The 6,981-nt window shown below is 39.1% G+C and overlaps 1 long non-coding RNA gene across 1 annotated transcript; it reads left to right on the forward strand.

The window, feature by feature from the left end:
- The first annotated feature begins 1,995 nt into the window (after positions 1–1,995).
- Positions 1,996–6,496, forward strand: LOC114138164 (uncharacterized). Its single transcript, XR_003594167.1, has 2 exons — positions 1,996–4,042; positions 6,192–6,496. It is a non-coding gene; the product is annotated as an uncharacterized LOC114138164 (long non-coding RNA).
- Positions 6,497–6,981: the final 485 nt, after the last annotated feature.

A 6,981-nucleotide genomic window follows, 5' to 3' on the forward strand; every position in this document is an offset into this window, starting at 1 on the left:
ATAAAATCTGTAATAACAACAAAGAAGAAGAATCAAAATTATTCAAGGGACAGTTAGTTTCACAGCATTGAATAAAACATCATGATACAATCAAAACTGCAGCTGTTAAAAAATAATAATTCCACTGCAGGTTTTCAGTCTGTGCATGATAAATAGATTCTACAGCTGCAGACTCACCAAAATATCCAAGGTCAGCAAGTTTAGAGAAACTCACAATCACGTCCAAAACCTGAGGGAAAGTGATACTGTACATCATAATGTAACATTTTGTGTGTTCACCTATGAGATGAGCTTTATAAGAAAGTAAATAAGTAAAGGTTTAGTTCCTGAGCACTTTTCAAAACATATAACTTGAAGTCCTTTAGACCTAACAGGGGGTTAAAAATAAAATGCAAGCTGAAAGAAAAATAAGATGAAAATTTTACTGGTCAAAGAGAAAATAACTTAGAGAAGAGGTAGTCTACAGGTGGGATTTGGAACAGTCCAAAGTTACAGCATTCCTGCTCTTCAGAGACAGGCTGCTGTGAACTCAGTACAGTTTTCAGATGTACTCAGATGTTTTCAGTAGAAAACCTTGATCAGAAGACTGGAGGGGCCAGGAGAGAAAGCCTGGAGCTTGTACAGGAAGTAAACAGCCGGAGCACTGAGGGGAACGCGCTTGTTTGCTGTCAGCACAAAATTGATCTTTTACTTTCTGTGTTCTCTTTCAGTACAAGAAGCCCGTTGATGTCCTCACATCACATCAAATCAATAACCACTCTATTCCAGCGATCCTCCTGTTTAGTCAGGAGGTTAACTAGTCAGGTTAACTTCTGGCTTTTTCTCTGTGTCTGAGCCAAATGAAGGAGCGTTTGACTGCATCTGCGTCCTGGATACACACTACATGTGTATTAGCATTGAGTATTAGCATGTACGTTAGAAGTGACTACTCGAGGGTCTTAACAGCATGTTGTGTTAGTATAGAAGATGGAGTTTAGAGTAGAATAAAACAGAAAGTCCTGTATTTTCTCACTGTGGAGGAATTCATATGTACCAGCAGCAAGTTAAAGGTAAACTGAAGGATCTTCAAACTGTGGCATGTTAGCACAAAGCTAACATGCTGCCCAAAGAATATGGCTGACGCCACCATGGACTCAAAACAATGTCTTCAGGAACGTCTTGGCAGGTAGAGTGTGCTGAGTCTTCCTGTTTCATCAGTACATGAGTTTCCATTACAAATATGCACAAAATCTTTTTGATACTCTGCTAATGTGCAAAAATATACACAATTCCGCAATTGGTGTGTTTCCATTAAATAAGAAATACAATTAAAATCAATGTAAAGAAGTTTGTTCACACATTAAAAAGCATGAATTTACATGAGATATATACATATTTCAGCCATAATATCTGTAAGAAGTGTAATACGCCTTGCACTTGTGTTCCAAACACAAAATCATCTCTCTTTGGCAACTCTTGACAATGTCCCCAGACTTGATTATGGATGTTTTTATACATTTCTCAATTTCGGTGATGCTAAAAGCCCAAACCCAAACTGAAAAGGAAAGGGGGTAAAAGAGATTAAAGTCTGTGACCTGATGACAGGGAACCAGGAGTTGATAAATGATAACGTCTCAGTTTTAAAAAATGGCTTAAAAAACAAAGAATCTTCTATATTGAAGTAGAAAAAGACTTGGGCTGTTGGGAGACCAATAGTTTTAGACGTGTCGTTGAAGACCGGTGTGATACTCCGGGTGAAAAAGGGTCAATTCAATTTTAGCACCATTTTACAACAAAATGTCATCTCAGGGCTCTTTACAGATCTTTATATGTAAGTGCCTGCAAAAGAGTGAGACAAACTGAAAATTAGTTAATTAACTCCAAACAGACCAGGATTGTTATTTTAGAAAGTGCTACAGTTGATTATCAGTGTTGTAGGAATAAATCCTCTAATTACCCTTTGGGATCAATAAGGTATTTTTTTTAATTTTTATTTTATTTGGTCTCAGTCAGACCAAACTGCCTTTGGTCTGACTGAGACTAAACAGAATCTTAAAATAAAAGACAAAGCATCTCCAGATTACATAACGTGAAGAGCAACTTCACATTATTATGATTTGCTTCAAATGTTGTTAAAATAACCCAGTCAAGTGTTTGTTTTGTGCAGATCCGTCATGTGAAAGTGCCTCTTGGTGATGACAACGCTGCAACCCCATTAAATAAAAACTACTCCCAGTGGTCTTCTGCTGAGCGACCCGCAGCGCTTCACTGCACTGACTCCCCTGCTGCTCCCAAGGAAATTTCAGCATTCTGTTAAAGCACACCGATATTTGTACAGGAAAATGTCTGATAGCAGCTTTCACTAAATATAAACACATCACTTTGGTCCAAAACCTTAAATTCTCATGAGAAACATGTGGAACTAAAACCCAGCTTTCTGGAGTCCTACTTAGTTTTATTTCAACAAGGGGAAAAAACTGAAAAACAAATCCGCATTTGCATTGCTCACAGAATTACCACATTTGCATTGTCTCTCCTTTTTGTTTTTTACAACTGGAAATTGTCAGGACCCTTTGTGACTCTCTCTCTGGTTAAGGGAGTGAAAACGGTGGAGCTTTGAGGAAACAGAAGCACAGTAAGAGGCTTATCTGATCAATTCTCCCTCCTCCTTTTGGTCCCAACTTTCAAAACTGCAATAAACCAAAAAGAAAAAAAACCTTCTCATCTGCAACACTTGATTTATTTTGCACAAATGAAAAAGTTTTCCTCCCTGTTCAGCTTTTAGGTTGGTTTATTGTGCAGTTGCATCAGCTGACAATTCTATTCTCTCCGTGCTTTAAGTTTAAATTATATCTCCATGTTTTCTCATTTCACTAACAAAATAATGGGCAGTTTTGTGGATTTAGTTCTGCATTAGAGACAATAAAACAAACATAATAATGCCTTGTTTGTTTTATCGTATTGAGTATAGCCAAACCCAATAAGAAGCTATGCTTGTGCTGAGCTATTCATTTCTACTAACTGCACATTTAGATGTAGGACGGAGGCTGGCAGGGGAGGGAAATGTGGAAGCTTTTAGTCGTGTCTTACTGGTGTGAAATGAAAGGCACAAAACCACCTCGTGTTTTTGTGCCTTTCATGCATGCATGTCGGAGCAGAGCGGACTGGGCCGGGCGCAGGCCTGCCCCAGACATTCTCCTGATTTCCAAACGATGCTGGAGCGGGTGGATCAAATTGAGGTAAAGACAGTCAGAAAAGAGGAGGTTTGTGCTGGTTTGGGGCGGAGCGGCTGCCTATACAAGCTGTGGGTAGAGCAAACCGCATGAGCTGAAAATATTAGAAGGCACTTTGGTGACGATGTGGACTGGTCACTGCTTTGCTGTGGAATTCAGCTCCTTTCAAATCTCCCTTCACAGCTCAGCCTGGGATTTCTCCCACTAAATGGATTTCTTTGTAGAATTCTAGCCAGGCCAACCAATCAGCAAAGAGGAGAAGTTGTGAACGATGATGCTGATTTTCTGCACTGGTTTAAATTTTTAGTCTGCCTGTAACTTTAGCAATGGCAGCAGAGGAAGTTAACAAACCCGTTCACCACATACTTGCCACTTTCCACATATTGAATTAACATGAAGAGCTGCCTTGTTAGACCCGCCTCCTGGCTCTGATTGGCTGTTTTTGTCCGGGAGCGGTGCAAGGTCAGGGAGGAGGAGGTCGATCTTCTCACAGATTGTCTGTTTCAAACCGTCAGGATTATGGTGACATTTTAACAAATATAGAAAATCCTTTTTTTTTTTTTAAGTTACATACTGCAGCTTTAACATGTTGACAACCTGTTAATAATATGTGAGAATTTAACACATAAACACTTTGACAAGGTGTTGTGTACAACTACGTTTTGCTTACATGATGTGTTGAAAGTCACATATATTTGAGCTGGATGGCTTTCCGTAGACAAACAGCCGTAGCTGCGGGTTCATTCGTACTCGGTGCAGACCACCTGGGGAGAGCCCACCGTTTCCTGGGAGACCAAGACAAAGTGCCAGAAGCCGTGGCAGAGACGGACGTGAGTGAAAACAGTGAATGGAAGGAGAAGCTCATGTTGCTGAGATTGAAAATGCCATTTGACAATCTTTGTATTTTGCTCACTTTCCATTTTCTGAAGATTTTAAATATTCTGTGAAAATCTCCCCCCTAAAAAAAACAAACAAATTGTGTCTGTCTGCTGGAGCTCCACTGTTTTTTTACAATTCTTGAATTGAAGTTTGGGGTCACACAAAATCATTCTGTTTATTGTGTTATGTTTTTATCATAACTGAATTCTTCTTGAAATGTGCTACACAAATACACTGGGCTTATTAGTAAAGGGTTTTCTGGCTATTATTACCACCTTAAATATAGTGTAGTTATTATGGCTGTGAATTTCCTTGTGCAGAGTGACCGCACTAAGGCTTTTCTTCATATTTCTGAAAACAGACTGCAGCCGGCATGAATTCCTACATTTTCACAGAGGCCATTTTCAGTGTGTTTCTCCCTGAGACTGTTTGGTAGAAATCCGATTTGTTGGACTTAAATGATGCAGATCTGCTGTTGGGGAACTTTTTTGGCACACTTTCTTTTATAGATGATTGATTTCTAAATGGAACTGTGAGTGGAGAATGGTCCGCAGGGACACGCTTGTCGCTGTAAAGTGTGACCAGACCGGAACCGGGCACAAATGAGAAAAATAGGACAGTTTTAACAAAAGACTTTTTGAGTAAAATGATGTTGAAAGCAATTAAGAGAAACGCCTAAGTGCGAAGGTCTTTTCCTTTTATGCCCTTAGCTTCTATTTATGTCTTTTTTAAAAACTATTTTGGATTTATAAAATACATTTTTCAGACTTTCAGATGGATACACAGCAGAAAAAATGCCTGAAACATTATGTCAGAGGAATGATATTTTCCAGTTTTAGATGATGAACAATTGTAATCATTTTATACATTTTACATATATACCCCAGTCATGGACTGATCTACAAAACCTTCTTCAACTAAAAACACTTACATGCATAAATGATTTTCAGGAGAAAAAAAGTGTTATTATTGTTCTCTTGGCAGCTGTTAGAACCGTTGTATTCTGGTTTGTCAAGGGTTTACTTTTCGATTTGCACAGCGGTTGTCTTTTAAAGGACTTTTGATCTCAATGAAATTAAAATAAAATAAAACTGAACAGAATAAAACGATGAAGCAAGGTGGTGGGAACCATTGTTAACATACCAGGATAATAATTTCCACCCATCTGTTCTGCTCCTATAGCAACCAGACTTCTGATTAAATGAATACTGAGAGAGCGCCTCCAGCTGGACTCTTCCACAGCTTCACTGGGCTCATGATTTGACTAGACTGAAATGCAATCGAACCATCATATTTGTGCCAGGGCAAAAATTAAGTGAAAAGAAAAACATCTATATGAAGACAACTTTTTAAATCTCTTTGAACACACAAAACAGCAAATACAAATACAGTAATGGGAAGTAATCCCATTACTGTATTCAAAGCTCTGAAATTTGGCCATAAAAACATGACAAGCTGATACAGATCAATGTATTGAAACTTATAGAACTGATAAACATAGAATGTCACGCCTTGTCTTCATCCTCCTGCCACTTCCTGTTGTCTTCTTTGTCATTTCTGCCAGTAGTAACATCCGGTTTCAAATGATTTGGCTGATGTGAAAAAAGTTTTTCCATTGCAGTTTTGCAAAATACACAAATTTTGATATGACCAAAAAAAGCACATCATTTTTGCCCAAAAAAATTCTTATTGAAAAACTTGAGTGTTTTTAGTTTGGCATGTTTTCTTAAAGCAAGTTTATTTTTGGAATTCCAATTTGCGCTATTTCATGGCTGCTAGTGCAAAAAAAAGGCTATACATTTTTAGTGAAATGTTTGTACCTGGTATTTGCCCAAATGCTAAAAAATATCAGCAGCAGTCATTCTATATTCTAAGTGATCAGTATTCTCATTGTTTTTTTCTGTTTGAGAACAGAATTTTCCTCCTCCATTTCTAACTAAAAACAAAGCAAAAAAAAAAAAAAACATCCCAGGGCTCACTGCTGTTCCCTTCCAGTGCCTGTCAGTAAAAGCCAGCAGCAGATAAGCATGTACCACTTCAGCAGAAACGATCTCACATCCTGCATGTAAACTACCTCTCTCTCTCTCTCTGTATTCCCAGGCTGAGGCCTGCGCAGACCGAGATGGCGACCGGACCCCGTGGGACTCCGCAGATGGGACAGCTTGTGCCATACCGAGAGCCGTCACATCCAGACGGTAAAATGTCACAAAAATGTCAGGGGAGCTCGAGTTGGCTTCGGAGCTGATAGTCCTCAGTGATACACCATTGAACAACAGCAAAGAAAAGGCCAAACTGCCCTACGCTCAAGTGCTGTCACAGACAGAAAACTGGCTCTGCTGCCATTAGTCAGATACTGGTTCAATACTTGATTTTCATCTAAAGACTATTAAAAGCAGAGTCATGTATTTATTGGATGTTTTCGTGGGCGAAACAAAACGAGATGCTCCTAATTTTAACTACTTTTTTTTTTTTAAACCAAGAAGGAAGCTTGATCTTTGTAATCAGTCCACGGCTTTAAAGTGGTGCTAAATAATCTATGACCTTTATAGGACCAGGAGGAATAGCAACCAATTTGGCTGAACTTATCTGCTCTTCCAAGTGTCTGGCTCATAACCAACCTCCACCTCTTCTTCTCCTGAGCGGCAGCACGCTGCGGCTGACTCAAACCACAAAGAAATGAGGATGAGCGCGTTAACTTGGTGGGACTGAAAATCTAGCACATCGCCTGTTGTTATGAGGCGAAACAACAAGATCTGAAACAGTAGAATAATAAGTCTGATGTTGTTTAGCAGCAAACTAGACTGACAGAGTGTGCTGAAATCACACAACACCCCAAGCAGCACTGCCTGAGGAGAACTGGGTCATAACTGTGTGGTACTTTCTAAACTGA

The sequence above is a fragment of the Xiphophorus couchianus genome, chromosome 22, assembly GCF_001444195.1.
Source record: "Xiphophorus couchianus chromosome 22, X_couchianus-1.0, whole genome shotgun sequence".
Lineage (NCBI taxonomy): Eukaryota > Metazoa > Chordata > Actinopteri > Cyprinodontiformes > Poeciliidae > Xiphophorus > Xiphophorus couchianus.